A 17,120-nucleotide genomic window follows, 5' to 3' on the forward strand; every position below is an offset into this window, starting at 1 on the left:
TTAGAGGAGGAACAAGGGGACTGGGCACATCTACTCCCTTAAGCATTAAGCCCTCAGGGAAATAAGGTTCTGACCCATATCAAACAATCGTAGGGACAAAGCCTTGGGTGTGCTGATCACAGGGTCAGAGTTTTGGTCAAACTAGAGATACCATCTAGGTCTCAGTTGTGTTTTAGCTCCAGACCCAGAAAAGTAGCAAAACCAGATGAAGCTACACCATGGCTGACATCAGGACCAGCTGCAATTGTTATCATTGTAATTAGCTAGTTATTAATAGCAGGAAAGGGGCCAAAGGGTGGCCAGACAATATATGCATGGCCATCTGGGCAGCTTCACACTCCCCTGGGAAACACTGGTCCATTCCCTGAAAATCACAGGGGGATAGGACCAGACAAAAGGGAAGATGGGTGCATGCATAGTAAAGGTGGGTGACGTAGGGAAGGAGCCTGTCAGTCTAACCTGGAACAGAGGTCATTGGCTGTAGGGAAGCACGGGACTTGGTTGGAAAGTCTGTATAAGGAGGATTCTCTGAAAGGTTGGGGGCCTCTGGGGGTACCTTGCTGAAGGTGGCAGCTCCTACCTTGACTTTTCCAAATAAGTCCAAGCCCCCGGGTGTTTTACTGGAATCTCTATGTTTAGTCTTCAAACCTGACCTGGTTGAAGCACGTGCTTTCTCAAGGATACTTACCCTGCTGATTGTATCTGGGGGTTAATTTTAATTTAAGCTGTTGTTACAATAAAAGCCTAAGGAGGCAGGCAATCCAGGCTGCTTTGCTCCTAAAGTGAAACAGCCCCTTAAGCTTCTCTTTCACAGAAACGTGTGTCAGAGTAATCATTCATCCTATTGTTCAGGGTCTGCCAGTCAGCCCCGGCAGTTTACCTCTGTGAACACCTTGAATTTTCTGAAAAGTGGTGTGATGGGTGATATTTTGGGTCTCATGAACATTCAAATATAGAAAAATTTTATAAGAGTTTGTTTGAGCCAAATTTTGAGTGCATGCCTGAAAGCAAGATCTTAACAGATTGAGAAATGGTCTGGAGAATGGCGATTTTGCAGTTACTTTTATATGTTAGAATCAAAGGAGACTAGATAACCTCTAGGCCTCAGTTGTATTTCAGCTCCAGGCCCAGAAAAACAGCAAAACCAGATGAAGCCATGCATGGCTGGCATCAGGACGAGACAAAATGACTGGTGACCCCTTACCCTATCAGTAATGACCACGACCCTGAAAAGACACACCTGGAAAGCTGATGAATATTCTATTGAGATCCTCCCCTGAGGCCTCCCCTAAAATGCTCACCGTTATGTTATAAACCCTCAACATGAAGGACCCAGCCCTCTCTCTCTCTCTCTCATTCTCTCTCTCTCTCTCTCTCTCTCTCTCTCTCTCTCTCTCTCGGATGTCCACACCTTTCCTGTCCCTTTCTTCCCTCATGGTGTGTACCTTTGCTCTCTTTCTCTTAAGCTGTAAGGGCTCTTCTTTTTCCTCTGTAACTTATTTCCTGAGTCCACGCAGCCCTACTAGCTCATGTCTTCCTCTGGGTTTCCAAATAAACTTTCACTGGTATTTCAGTTCTTGGCTCTGAATTCTTTCCTAGCCAGACTCAAGGACTGAGGTCTAACTCTGCCAGAAACATCTGGTGCTGTTTCCCCATTGACAATATCAAGTCTTCTCATCTCTTCATGTTCTACCCAAGACACTGCTTCCAGTTGATAGACTTGATTGATCCTAGAGCTGGAAGTGGGCTAAGCATGAGATAATAGAGGCATTAAGGGGCCCACACTGAGATAGGGCTTGAGGTGTGCTGGGTGGACAGGTAAGCAGGTGCTCGAGCCAGGGTTAATTTGTTTCCCAGGGAGCAGACTCCAAAAATAACACAGAAGAAAATGTTTCACCAAAAGTTACGCCATCTAGGCCTCAGTTTCAAGAATACCTTGGATACATGTGGATGATTATTTTTATCGAAGGATAATAGAAGCAGAGTTGGACCACCCAAATAAAACTTTTTCCCCCCAGTTGAGCTGCATTTTCATAAGCAACAGGAAAAGGCCAAGAATAGCCTGAGGCCTTGGAGTCCATGTGTGCTGGCTTTTCTGTAGCCGCTGCAGCTGCAGCCTCAGGAGGGTTCCTTGGAAAGGCCCCCTCCCCAAGCCTCTCTAGGGAATCAGAATCTGCATTTAAAACCCAGGTAACTTAAATATTCATTATCATTTGAGGAGCACTGCTCTGGGGGAATATTGATAAAAATGCTGGTGCGGGCACTTTGAAATCTAGTGCTAAAATGTGAGGGCTTTATGGAAAGGAGGAATTTGGCATTTTCACATAATTTCTTAATTTCCATCAGGGCATTTGTTGATGGCCTTTTATTCAGAATAGCCAGGCACCAGAGCTGGTTGCACCTCTTCAATAGTTCTGAAGGGCTACAGGAGAATGTTGCTAAGGAAACTCTTTGCATAGAAATTTCCACCTCTGTATTGCTTGTCTTACACAAGGGTACAAAGTGAAATGTCAGTAGAAATTATGAATCTTTAAATGTATCAACTTTTTCTGTAATGGGAAAAAAAAGGAGAAAAGGGACTTGGATAAGCATTAAAAAACAGAAATGCTTATACCTAGTAATGTTTCATCAGTTCTCAAAGCAGTTTTAAACAGGCATTTGCAGAGCCTGGGGCAAGAGTACAAATGGAGGCCCGCGTGCCACAGTTCAATAAAATCTATTCTAGCTTCTTACCTTGACAAACATACCCTCATAATGTTGTAGGTGGTGGGAAGGGCACCAGGTGACTGACCAGGGTGGGTACTTGGGTTCTGGCTAGGAAAGAATTCAGAACCAAAGCCCAAACTGTAAGAACATTTATTTGGTAAATCACAGAGGTAGAAGTAATTGCTAGAAGAAATGGGCTTAGGAAACAAGTTATAGAGGTAAAGGAAGGGCCCTTGGAGCTTGGGAGTGAGGAAGCTAATGGTAAAGGTGCCAGGGGTAGGGAGAGGAGTAGGAAGGGAAAGAAAAGCACTGGTGTGCTCCCAGGAGGGAGAGCACACTGGGTCCTCCATCCTGAGGGTCTTAAGGGTGGGCATTTTAGGGGAGCTCTCAGGGAAAGATCTCAATAGAATATTCAGTAGTTTTCCTGGTGAGTCCTTTCAGGCTTGTGGTCTCCACTGATTGGCCGGCACCATCATTATTCAGTTTAGCTGATCCTGAGGCTGGTTTTGTTGCTTTCTGGGCCTGCAGCTGACATACATCTTGAGGCATAGATGTTATCTCTAGGGAAGAAAGGTCAGGAGGTCCAAACTGCATGACCAGTGATTTACTAAGGGTTAAAACATCATCCTGGGGGTGAGGTCCTACCCTACAAATGATTGTCCATGGCTAGGCACCTGGGGCTTTCTGCCCTAATGGCCTTCTGTACCTGGCCCATCATCTGTGCTCTACTTGTGTCTGTCCAATTGCCTACAACAATAAGAACAAAATTAAAATGTTTAAAGATATGGTTTATATATGACTAAAAATCATAAAAGCAAAGATGACTAAATTGAATTATTGTGTGTCTGAGTGTCATGTTGATTAGCTAGTGAAATTTGGATTAGCAATAACGATATGCATAATCTGTCATTAATTAATCCATAACGTATTTTTTTTGCCTTCATCTCAGCAAAAGCACTATATTGTTAACATTGAGATTTTCACATAACTTGAGCTCTATTGAGCAGTGATCTGAAGTAAATGTGATCTAAGTAAAATGTAATTGTGTTCAAGGAGTTCAAAATTTGAATGTTTGCATAACGAATTGAAAGGGAAAAAAGAATGTTGATGCTTGGAAGTACTGGGCATGATCTTTCATTATATAAGAATCTAAACACTAATGCCACATGAGAGGATGATTTCAACAAATTAATTCCTTTGTCTTTTCTCTTACCTAAGCACTCCCACTGCTCAAATCCTCACCGCTCACATCCTCCCAGCATTCTGAAGCAGTGTCTGTCCCTGATAACAGCCATGGCACGGCTCGGAAACCTTCGTAGCGCTTGGATACAGTCACCTTTTCTTTTGACGATATAGATCAAGAGATGTGAAGCATTTCCCTGAGGAACCAGTGCTGTTAAGACAGTAGATGTTTAGAGCTACTGTGTGCCGTGCCATCACTGAGGTCTGGATTATGAGTGGCAGAGGCACCCATGTGGTCTTTAACTCATCCCTTTATGGGAGGGAGGGTTGTGATATGTGGAACTCTCAAACATGTGGGGCCTGGAGCAGGGGTCACAAGGAAACTTTCTGGGTTGATGCAAATGTTCCATATCTTGATCTGTGTGATGGTTACATCCGTGTAAATATTTGTTAAAATTTATCAAACTATACACTTAAGACCTGTGCACTGTACTGCATGTAAATTATACTTCAATAAAGTCCTGTTAACATTAAAAAATAAAGGCTATCAGAGTATGCTTTTGTCTAGGTGAACTAAAAGGGGTAACCACTGTATGATTCCATCACTCTAACACTATTTCATGTATTGTTTTTTCATATGCCTGCATGCATGTACATAAACACACCACATGCTTTCTTCTTTTTTAAATGTAGCTGCAATCCCACCACATGTATGATTTTTGTATCCTTGATATTATACTTTAAATCTTTCTCTGTAGACATAGTGCTCATAATTATTCAGTGGTCCTTGACTAATGATGGTTTGACCTGATGATTTCTTTACTTTAAGATAGTCATGCCCTAACCTGTTTGGCTCAGTGGATAGAGCGTCAGCCTGCAGACTCAAGGGTCCCAGGTTTGATTCCGGTCAAGGGCATGTACCTTGGTTGCGGGCACATCCCCAGTAGGGTGTGTGCAGGAGGCAGCTAATCGATGTTTTTCTCTCATCAATGTTTCTAACTCCCTATCCTTCTCCCTTCCTCTCTGTAAAAAAAAAAAATCAATAAAATATATATTTTAAGATAGTCATTTTCTGAAGACAGCATTATCCGGATACCAAAACTAGATAAAGACATTACAAAAAAAAGACAATTACAGGGCAATATACTTGATGAACATAGATGCAAAAATTCTCAACAACATATTAGCAAACTGGATTCAACAATACATTAAAAAGTTTAGGCACCATGACCAAGATGATTCATCCCAGGGATGCAAAGATGGTTCAACATTCATAAATCAATCAATGCAATATATCACAGTAACAAAATAAAGGATAAAAATTATATGATCATCATCAAAACCAATAGATGCAGAAAAGCATTTGACAAAATTCAATATCCCTTTATGATAAAAACTGACAACAAAATGGGTATAGCAGGAACATATCTTAACATAGTAAAGGCCGGGAGAAACTAAGATGGCGGCATAGATAAACACCGGGAAATTGCTGCCTCCCACAACAATTGAAAAATACATCAAAAACACAAATGGACATCATCCAGAACTACAGGAAGGCTGGCTGAGTGTAAATTCTACAACTAGAAGGAAAGAAAAGCACACTGAGAGCCAGAGGAGCTGCGGAAGTAAAGTGCAGAGGTAGGGGGCTCGTGGGCACGGAAAGGGTCTGGCACCTGAGGACGCGGCTGTCTTTTTTAATCCGGAGGGAATCACAAGCTCCCGACGGCTCTGAACTCTGGTTCTGGGAAGTCTCTGGGGACCCAGGACTCATACGGAGAGAAACTGGACTGCCAGCCAGGCCTAGGGACCCTACCCATGCATGAATTTTGTGCACCGGGCTTCTAGTGTTGAATAACTATCTTGTATACCTGAAACTAATATAATAATATATGTTAACTATATTTCAATGAAAATAAAATAATTAAAAAACAAAATGGGGCAAGGGATGGTTGGCTTACTCGGTTCTGTTGTCCCCTTCACATCTTTCTTCTTTAAAGTGTTTAATATAAAGCACACCTTAAATATTGAGGTGTAACAATAATAAATTGCATCTATGATCTTAGTTTTCTCTGGAATAATTGCTTCTTAAATATGTTCCCTCATGTATGAAAAAAAAAATAATCTATCTCTATTTTTGAGTAGACTACTGGGCGACTGTTTTCTGTAGCTAAAAACTCTAGCTACATAAGCCCTGTGTGTGCTTAAATTCTTTATGTGGTTGTAATACTTTAATTGTGTTTGAAACACGTGGGAGAATTGTATAATGAACCCCCATGGACCCATCATCCCGCTTCAGTGATTATCCATATTTTGTCAATCTGCTTTCTTCTCTCCTGCTCCCTGAACATTTTTGGCAGAGAGGAATGCTGGAGTACTTTTAAGCAGGTCTCAGACCTCATATACTTTCTCTGTTAAATACTTTACTTTGTATATCTAATAAAGAAGGCCCTTCCTTTGTTTAAAATATAACAGCAATGCCATTATTGCACCCACAGAATTAATAGTAATGTAGGAGTTCCTTGAATTTTTGGTGAATTCAGAGTAGAAAGAGTATTGGGCTGAAGGAACTCTGGCCTGAGTTTACCCCCTTTCCTTCAGGAAAAAAAAAAGATGTAGAATTCATTGAGGAAGGGTCTTTGGATTTAAACTGGCACTTGTCCAATCCCTTATATGACTTTCAGAAAGCAATTATGGGAAAGATGTGTCCAGAGCAATGCATATAACCAGCATCTACTGAATACCCACTGTGTACACCTCCATATGCATTATCTCCTTCAACCTTCACACCGAAGCTGAGAAGTAGAAACCACGGCTCTAGGAGGAGCTTCCCAGATATAACCTCTGATTGGTCAACGTTAGAATATCACAGCATTACCCTGACTGCAGATGAATTAATAGGAGATTCCGATTTAGTGTTAGTGCACAGGCTACTTGGTTTGTGCCTTAATCTAAGCAAATGTTTAACTGTTGTAGAAATAATAACCAGTTCATTCTTTGAGATTCCCTGGGAAACAGTTAAATGAGGATAATAATATCTCAGGCAGAGAGAGCATGAAAATGGCTTTCGCTTCCCAGCCCAGGCGAAGGGATTTCGCTTAGACTTCCCCTCTCTCTACTCCCCCTTTCCCAAATTATAGGGCTAGAGGACATTTGTAGGTTTGAATTTTTGTCTTGGAAACCTATAACCTTTTATTCAGTAAGGATCATCTTTAAATAGCAAAATAAAGAAGTGCCTCCTTAAACATGCTTGGCCATGGGAAGAGGCCCCTTGAAGTATTCCAGAAAGAAAGAAAAAATGGAGGCAAATATGAGGGAGGCAAAAGGAAAGAAGGAAGGAAGGGAGGAAGGAAGGAAGGAAGGAAGGGGGGGGAAGGAAGGAAGGGAGAGAGGGAGGGAGGGAAAAAAGATCAAAGAACCTTCATAAATCTAGACTGATTTTATGACCCAGCTTGAGATGAACTCTGGTAACCTAAGTTGTGTTCAAAATATCCTTCTGACCCTAACTGGTTTGGCTTAGTGCAGTGATGGAGAACCTTTTGAGCTCGGCGTGTCAACATTTTGAAAAACCCTAACTTAACTCTGGTGCCGTGTCACATATAGAAACTTTTTGATATTTGCAACCATAGTAAAACAAAGATTTATATTTTTGATATTTGATATTTATTTTATATATTTAAATGCCATTTAACAAAGAAAAATCATAGGTTCGCCATCACTGGCTTAGTGGATTGAGTGTCAGCCTGTGGACTGAAGGGTCCCAGGTTTGATTCTGGTCAAGGGCATGTACCTTGGTTGTGAGCTTGATCCCCAGTAGGGGTCATGTAGGAGGCAGCTGATTGATGTTTCTAACTCTCCCTCTCCCTTCCTCTCTGTATAATCAAGAAAATATATTTTAAAAAAATATCCTTCTGCAGACCCAAAGGAGTAAGCAGACACCTAAGTCCCTCCCTTAGTAATGAACGAGACCATCCTAGCAGGTTAACTGGGAAGCTACTGAAGCTTCAACTGCAGGGCCCAATCCTTACACTGATCCCGCCCAAAACCTTGGGAGAAGCTTTAGAAAGGGCGTCCTGTGCTCAGTGTATCAGCTTCAAACCACTCAAAACCCAGACCCATGCATGCATCTCAGGAATAGAGTTTTCAGGAGGATCATGTGTTCATAACCAACTCTTGATTCTTGATAAGTCCCACGTTTCCCTAGTAGTAGAGCTTTTTTCCTTTTAATTTCTCTTTGTAATTTGCAAGGATTTAACCTAATTTGTATTTCATTTGTGCAGATGAAATCATGCAGCAGGAAATCAGGCCCTTGTTGGCAGTGGATATAATTGAACAACTTCACAGACAATTTGCCATTCTTTCAGGTAAGGGGCTAATTCATGTGTATTTCTAGGTTTTATTGGGGGTTCTGCTTAGAGGGCCCAGACTCTTGAATCTTGGTGAACATTATACTCGAGTCCCAGTCATTCCTTAAGCCTCACCCAGGATAGAATGAACGGGGGACCATCCAGCTGCATTGGTGGTGGGGGTGGGGAGGGAATCTCATGGATGTCATTCCATTAGCTGTTGGATGCAATTTGATGTTTCTCAAGGGAGTACATTTCTTCGAGGTTGGAAAAGAACAGAGCTGAAAAGATTTTGAGGAAGAAAAGAAATAATTACTGACATCAGCTGCCACCATGATGTTCTTCTAATAAGATCCAACCTTAAGAGAGTCTTGGTTTTAAGGGTTCATGAATATTGTGAGGTTGTTTGTTCTTTGAGAGATTTGTCTTGTATCCTTAGCTCTTAGGACCTAATTTTAATATGTTGTTGTTGTTTTTTTATTAAGCATTTGATTAGGAATAGAGAGAGGCTAGTATTGATAAAAGGCTAGAAATTTTCTGAGCCTGGGCACAGCCCTGAAAAGTTGTCATTACTAGATTATTATTCTTTCTTATTCACTTAGCGAAGGGTGATATGACATTAATTACTGAAACTGGAAGTACATACCAAACCCTAAAATATAGTTAGACCAAACTTGGAAGCATGGGGTAGTGAGATTAGATGTTCTTAACACATATCTCAGAGGAATAAGGTAACAAGTCACTATCCTTATCTTTGAAAAAAAATATTTTTTTTAATTGATTTCAGAGAGGAAGGGAGAGGGAGAGAGAGATGGAAACATCAATGATGAGAGAGAATCATTGATTGGCTGCCTCCTGCATGCCCCCCACTGGGGATGGAGCCTGCAGCCTGGGCATGTGCCCTGACTGGGAATCGAACTGTGACCTTCTGGTTCATAGGTTGACACTCAACCACTGAGCCCACCAGTCGGGCACTACCCTTATCTTTTATAGCTCATCTGAAAAAAGCAACAAAGCCATCTTAGTTACATTATAGAGAGAATATGTAGTTAGTGTGGATTTTACTCTACAACATGGGATGTAAAAAAAGTCACATTTCTTTCTTTTCCTAAATTATATTTAATCTGCTCTAAACTCCATATTCTACTGAGTTTAAGGGAAATTTAAACTTTGTTTTTCAGGTCTGTCTCCCACCCCAGAGTAGTATCCTAGGTGGGGACCTCCTATACGTTCCAGAATACCTGGTGAATTCTCTGGTCTGTCCTCCGCATTGGTCACTGCTCACATGGCCACTGGAAGCTCCATAAGTGCAGGGTGCTCATGTTTCTTATTTCTGCCTGCATTGCCAGTGCTTAGAACAGAGACTGAAACATATCAAAATTATCCAAGTCCTCCTGGTCTGTCCTGTGAAGCAGGACTGTCTGATCATCGAATCACCACTCTAGGCACCGCAGTCCTGGCCCTGGAGGGAGTGCCCAACCACCCTCCTGAGGGAGCCCTCTCTTAGCTTCCCACAGGGAGCCTAGGACTGTGCAGCCCCAAAGGCGGGATGGGAAGTGTCTCTGGGTTTCTGGCAACTGCTGCTGTGGCCTGCACCACAGAAGGCCCCTCGGCCACCGGTGTGTATCAAGGTCTGGAATGGATGATGGGGTGGGGCAGGATGGATTCCTACAGCTTTACACCCAAACTCTAAGCCTCAGTATATGAGTATAGAATTACACAATGGCTCATCTGGGGAAGGAGTCCAGAGAATGATTAACTTATATGTTTAATGATCCAAAGTGATCTCTTTTGAGTATTATTGAGGCATTTTTTTTCTTTTCTTGTTTCTTAGAGGCAGAATAGGAGAAACAAACTGGTACCCAACAGCCCTAAATAGGAATTTAGATTCTGCTACTGACTAGCTGTATCACCTTAGGCAAATTTCTTCTCTAGGCCTCTGTTTCCTCTTTTGAATAATGAATGGAATCATTGAAATTTTGAGGATTAAATGACATGATGTGTGAAAAATGCTTACTATTGTGCGTTCCAAATACATGTTTGACCTTCTTATTCATGATATATTTTAATCCCAATAGCAATGTTTATTTTAGTTTATTACCAAAAATAATTTTCAGTGTGATACAGTTTTTGTAGTTAACGAAAGCCGTGCTCACAGTGAATGCAGTATATAATGCCACAATGAAGTCAGTGAAAGAGGTAATTGTCACTCTTTAATGTAGGACATAGAACTGTGAGAACTCACACGGGACCAAGAGACACCTCTGTTTGAGGAAAGGCACTTTGTGGCAAAGGCAATCCTTTCATTTCTGAGCTTCCTTGGTCATCTTGTTGCCTTTGGTCATCAAGTTTGCCCTTCTTGTGAGAGGAAGCATGGATGAGCGGTGGTAGCATTTGCAACACCGCAAGTGTGCTAGAACATCAGCCGCCGTGGGGTTCGGAGTCAGTGCGTGGTTGGAACGAGCAGGCCAGCTGGTCTGTAACCTGTAACCGTCCCTCTTTACCTGGCAGAGGCAGCAGATGTCAGCAGGGTGGCCGCTGTGGTGCCTGTGTAGTTGTGGTTATAAAACAGATTTGGGGGATTCGGTCTTTCCCGTCGCTGTGGCAGCCCAGCTGTGGCCTCTGCTGGCACAGCAGTGTGCCTTTTCCCGATTTGAGCAAGGAGGGTGATGGTCCAGCTGCAGGCTTTTTACAGATTCCACTGAGCTCTGTGAAGGCTCATGTGAAGGTTCACAATGGAGGCTCCTTTTACTTGTGGCTCTTACTTCTATTATCCATTCAATGGCCTTATTATCTGCACCCCGAAAGCAGGCAGGGACAGTGAGCCTACTGCCTCCCAAAAGCCTCAGCTCAGCACCAGCACACTCCATGTCCCGTGGACTTGAACCTGGCTCAGTTATACGGATGCCTTAACAGCAAGGGAAGCTGGTAAATGGAGTGAACTGTGTGTCCACAGATGGTGAATAGCCACCCCCTACTTACTCATATAGTTAAAGAAACTTAAAAAAAAGAAATGTAAAAGTGAACTACAATATAAAGGAGAAATAAAGGGAAAGTAAGCATAGTAAAATAATACGTGTTTTAATATGTATTTCTAGCTACACTAGGAAGATCATCATAAAATAGTCAGGGGCTTGTCCCTGTGTGTGAGTCATCAGGAATGTGACAGGTGCAAATGCTGGGGTGTGATATGGGTGATCAGACGCCCTGAGAGGTCCTTTCATAGCGATTTTCCGAAAGAGTAAACAATTGTTGATCAAGTTTGGAACAAAGTAAAGTAGTGTCTTCCCTAAATTTATAGGGTAGTTGCATTCCTGGAAAAGTAATATATATTAAAACTGCTTAAGAACACTTTATAATTTGGGACAACATGGCTGGACCTTGGGGACATTATCTAATAAGTCAGACAGAGAAAGACAAATACCTTATGGTCTCTCTTATATGTGAAATCTAAAAAAATTGAACTCCACAGAAACAGAAAACAGATTGGTGATTGCCAGAGGTGGGGTTGGAAGGTGAGGGAAAGGGGTGAAGGTGGCTAAAAGGTACAAACTTTGTTATAGGTTCTGGAGATGTAATGTACAGCATGGTGACTAATTAACAATACTGTACTGTATGTTTGAAAATTGCTAAGAAGGTAGATCTTAAAATCTCACCACAAGGAAAGAAGTTGTAACTGTGTGAGGTTATGGATATAAACTAAACTTTTTGTGGTGATCATTTGTAATATATGCATATATCAAATTATTATGTTGTACACCTTACACTAATACAGTGCTGTCAATGATCCAATATAATAAAAGAGAAACATAGTAATTAGCCGTAACTTCACTACCCTTCCCATTGGCTAATCAGGGCGATATGCAAATTAACTGCCAACCAAGATGGCGGCCGGCAGCCAGGCTCCAGACACGAACAGGAGGCTTGCTTGCTCCAGTGATGGAGGAAGCCAACATTCCCCACCTGCAGCTGCTGGGCTCTGAGCTGCACTCTAAGAAACATTGTTACAAATATAGAAGCTAAACAAAACCCCAGAAACCTGCTTTCAGCCGGCTGGGATCTCAGAGCTGGAGTCGCAACAAAGTTTCAAATACAGAAGGTAAACAAAGCACAGAAACCTGCTTTCAGCAGCCGAGGTCTCACAGCTAAAGCTGGCTCTCAGCTCCAGTGACAGCCATAGAAGGTAAATAAATCCAAGAATAAAAAAAAAGGAAAAAAGGAGAGGTTGGGAGCTTCAGTCACCCCCAGCCTGAAAACGGCCCTCAGCCCCTCACCCAGACTGGCCAGGCGCCCAAGCGGGACCCCCACCCTGAAGGGGGGGTGACTTGCTGCAAACAGTCCTATCTCCTCACCCAGGCTGGCCAGGCACCCCAGTGGGGACCCCCACCCTGAAGGGGGTGTGACTTGCTGCAAACAGTCATATCTCCTCACCCAGGCTGGCCAGGCACCCCAGTGGAGACCCCAACCCTGAAGGGGGTGTGACCAGCTGCAAACAGCCATCATCCCCTTCCCCTCACCCAGCTCCCTATCGGCCCTGCTCTGTTCCTGACAGGGGAAGGCGCCCCAACACCCTGATCGGCCCTGCGTCTCTGTGCCTGATAGGGGGAGCTCCCCAACCTCACCCGATTGGCCCTGCTCTGTGTGTGACAGGGTGCGACGCCCCAACCCCATCATGGGCCCTGCTCTGTGTGTGATGGGGTGGAGCCGCAGCCTCCCCATCGGTCCTGCCCTGAGTGTGACAGGGGGGAGTGCCCCAACCCCCTGATCGGCCCTACCCTGAGCGTGACTGAGGATGGCATCACACCCTCCTGATTGGCCCTGATCTATGCATGACAGGGTGGAGCTCCCAACCCCCTGATTGGCCCTGCTCTGTGCGTGACAGGGGGCAGCGCCCCAACCCCCTGATCGGCCGGCTCTGTATGTGACAGGGGTGGCACCACAACCCTGTGATCCGCCCTGCTCTGTGCATGACAGGGTGTGGTGCCGCAACCTCCCCATCGACCCTGACTTGAATGTGACAGGGGGCGGCGCCCCAACCCCCCAATCGGCCCTATCCTGAGCATGACTAGGGTGGCATCACAACCTCCTGATCCGCCCTGCTCTGTGCATGACAGGGGGCGGCGCCCCAACTCCCCAATCGGCCCTGCCTGAGCCCGACCAGGAGCTGGGGGGCAGGCACCTAGGGATTGGGCCTGCCCTCTGCCACCCGGGAGCGAGCCTAAGCCAGCAGGTCGTTATCTCCCGAGGGGTCCCAGACTGTGAGAGGACACAAGTGGGGCTGAGGGACACTGCCCCCCCCCACCAGTGCCCAATTTTTGTGCACCGGGCCTCTAGTATTTTAATAAAACTGGAAAAAATATAAAAAACCTTTGTGATTATATGGAAAGCAGAGTTAGAGTCTAGGATCAGATGACTCTAAATGGATTTTTCACTTACATTGAGATTCTAGGAAGACATGCAGAAATCACATAGGGGGTGGGACAATTCTTGATTATGTAGGACAGATCATTTAGTGCCCTAGGCCCCGAGATTTTCAAAGTGCTTCCCAGAGAGTGGGGCGGCCATTTTTTCCAGTTAAAATCTTCTTTTGGGAAAGAGAAAGGGAAAATAGATACCTGAAGGCAAAGAGCAGTAACTGCCTCCTGTCTCTCCCATTGTTGATCTTCACCGTCACTCTGTAGGATTTCCCAGCATTCCAAATTCTCTTCTGTAAGGTGAAGTTTTCGTGCCATTTAACGAACAGGTAAAATTTATAGTAGGAGGAGTGCCGTTTACTTTATTTAAGTAACCGTTTTACTCAGTTACAAGGCGTTTGGTTTTCTTTATCTTCCTTGAATGGGTCTTCGGCACTTTCTTCCTTTGGTATTTCCATGTTTTCTCGCCAGGTGGCACTGAATGCTTTGTTGTGGCTGTTCATGCTGTGGGGAGGCTCAGCTTTGTTTCTTTAGTGCAGTGGTTCTCAATCTTCCTAATGCCACGACCCTTTAATACAGCTCCTCATGTTGTGGTGACCCCCAATTTCATTGTTACAAATTGAACATAATTAAAGCATAGTGATTAACCACAAAAACAATATGTAATTATATATGTGTTTTCCGATGGTCTTAGGCAACCCCTGTGAAAGGGTCGTTCGACCCCCAAGGGGTCGCGGCCCACAGGTTGAGAACCGCTGCTTTAGTGCTTCTGTCTGTTAAGATGAATAATATTCAACAGCAGGAGGTGTCCTCAGTTGACCTGGGGAGGTGGTGGTGGGCCTCTCTTCTCTTGTGTTCAGTGTTGCTGTTAACCAATATACAAGAAAACTCCACCTACCTTTCTCCATTTAGGTGAATAGCTTTGATTCATAATGAACGATAAAAAGTGAAGTCATTACACCATTTAATGACTTCACTTTTTGGTCCCCTGGAATGTTTTAGCCATTCTTTTGGCAAATATTGGTTATACAGTTCATACAGTGTTGTGATGCATCTAAATTTAGCCTTATGAGAAATGCAGATTCTCTTAACTTTGGTTTCTCTGGAACCTCCTTTGATTGTGAAACTGCAAAGAGGAAGAATGTTAGGAGAAAGCTGGTACGACCCTGATCGTTTAACTTGTTTTCAGTCACCATAAAGAGGTAGCTCCCTCTCCTTGTCAAAGCTTGATATTTTGTGTAAACTTTCAAAGAAGCATACAGGATTGATAAAGAGGGACTTCCCGTAGAAGAATGACTAGCCACCCAGACAAATCTCACGCGTTTCATTCGTTAGTGATGTATTTCCGAGAGCCCGAGACTCACTCACAGAAATAAAACTCACAAGAGACTTGTGTAACCACGTTGCTGACTTTCTCTTTCTGTGATACAAATAGTCTTGTTTGCTGAATAGCGCATTCTCTCCCCTGAAGCAGATTTAAATGGAATGTTAGAGTGTAAGCAAAAGATGCTTATCAGGCGTGGACTCGGAGCAGCAGGTGGGTTCATGTAATGGTGGAGCCATCATGTAGACTGTCCCCCCTTCATTTCTCTTAGTCTCTCGATTTCTATAATTTCTTCATTGATCCCACACCCACGTTAATCACACGATCCTCACTAACCACACCCTGCACTGATACCTGTTTCTTAGACATGTGAAATTCATGTAATCGTTTTATTTAAGTAACCATTTTAACTCCACAGAAACAGAACACAGATTGGCGATTGCCAGAGGTGGGGTTGGGAGGTGAGGGAAAGGGGTGAAGGTGGTTAAAAGGTACAAACTTTTGTACCTTTTGTCCGTTGGTAGCAGTTGGCTATGCTTGGGAGCCGTTATTCCTCTTAACATGGTTCCCCGCCAGGGGCTTAGCCTGGAAGGCACTCACAGTGCTTCAGCTCACACCTGTGGTTGGGGTACAGGTTTCCCATGGTCTCCGTTCTCAGTTCTTTTGTATCTCAGTAATTTTTTGTTTGTTTTTTGTTAGAACAATTAACTCAGCAAAATAAAATTCCCATTTTATTGTTGGACAACATCGTTTCACACATACATCAAACAGGCTAACAAAAGACCAAAAACAGCAACTTGATAAACAAAACAAAAAAAGCGAAAAGATGAAACCTTTTTATCTTTGGCCTTTTTAACCATCTCATACAAAACAACTACTTATAATACAGCTAAGTACATGCACAAAAAGTTACTGGAATGCTCAGAATAAGATTGTTTTTTGTTGTTGTTGTTGTTTTTGCTTTTTTTTTTGCAAGGTTATTTTTTTCCTCCTTTGAGATTATAATGAACATGGTCACACCACAAGTAAAGTCAACAGTAGGACAGAGAATGCTCCAAAGGCTGGTTTGGTCATCCCAAGATCATTAAAAATGGCCGATCCCTACCAATAGGTACAAAAATATAAAATGTAAATAAAAAATGCAAACAAACTTTCCTTTATAAAATAATTTTAAGAAAAAAAGCAGCCCTGACCGGTTTGGCTCAGTGGATAGAGTGTCAGCCTGTGGACTGAAGGGCCCAGGTTCATTTCCAGTCAAGGGCATGTACCTTGGTTGTGGGCACATCTACAGGGGTGGTGGGGGGGGGGGTGCAGGAGGCAGCTGATGATGGTTCTTACTCTCTATGCCTCTCCCTTCCTCTCGGTAAAAAATCAATAAAATATGTTAAAGAAAAGACAAGAAAAAAAGCAGGGCCTTGGAAGTTTTTGGTTCCTTTCTCCTCCCCTATTGCAAATTCACGTTGTGGTTTTGGTTGGGTGGTGGTGAGTGTGTGCCATCTGAAGGTGGCAGTGCCCCAGGTGGGTGAAGTCTCTCTGAAGGTGTCCACCTTTGGGTTCTGAGACAGGAAGTGGAGGGTGAATATATCACGAAGGCCTTTTTTTTAATGTTTGACTTTTCCTCTTTTGCTGTCTAGACATCCTCATCGGTCTTCTGCTTCTTGGTGTCAACATCATCATCCTCAGCTGCCCATTTGCCTATAGCTGCCTCAGCCTCCTCATCTTCATGTCAATCCTCTTCCTCACCATCACCTTCCTCTTCCTCCTCCTCCCCTCCTTCTTCCTCTGCTTCGTCTACCTCTTTGTCAGCCTCCTGCTCCCCATGTTCCTCAATAGCGTTCCCATTCGCAGGTGCATCTCTTCCATTCTCTGCCTCCTCACAACGTCCTTCTTCTCCTTTAAGTCCTTGGTGGTGATCTCAGAGCTGGTGTCCTCAGCCATGTCTGACATGTGGGGCACGACGGTGATCCGATGCAGCGGATTTTTTTTTTTTTTAAAGCAAGAGATGGAGGACTCTGGCAAAGAGCGAGGCAGCCACAGGAACAATGCAAAGATGGCTTTTCAGAGCAGCTAGTCTCAGGAATATTTTACAGCCTTTTTGTCCAAAGCCAATACTGAACAGTTAAAACAACTTAAGTCTACACATTTTAACAA

The 17,120-nt window shown here is 43.5% G+C and overlaps 1 protein-coding gene across 1 annotated transcript in view; it reads left to right on the forward strand.

Moving 5' to 3' along the window:
• Positions 1-17,120, forward strand: part of LOC102752099 (probable guanine nucleotide exchange factor MCF2L2) — a gene marked incomplete at its 3' end in the record, with an annotated part of 91,725 nt that overhangs the window by 33,278 nt on the left and 41,327 nt on the right. The window contains exon 2 of the mRNA XM_015566321.1: positions 8,166-8,249. The remainder of the gene's footprint in view (positions 1-8,165; positions 8,250-17,120) is intronic.

This window comes from Myotis davidii, unplaced genomic scaffold (assembly GCF_000327345.1).
Source record: "Myotis davidii unplaced genomic scaffold, ASM32734v1 scaffold102, whole genome shotgun sequence".
NCBI classification, from domain to species: domain Eukaryota; kingdom Metazoa; phylum Chordata; class Mammalia; order Chiroptera; family Vespertilionidae; genus Myotis; species Myotis davidii.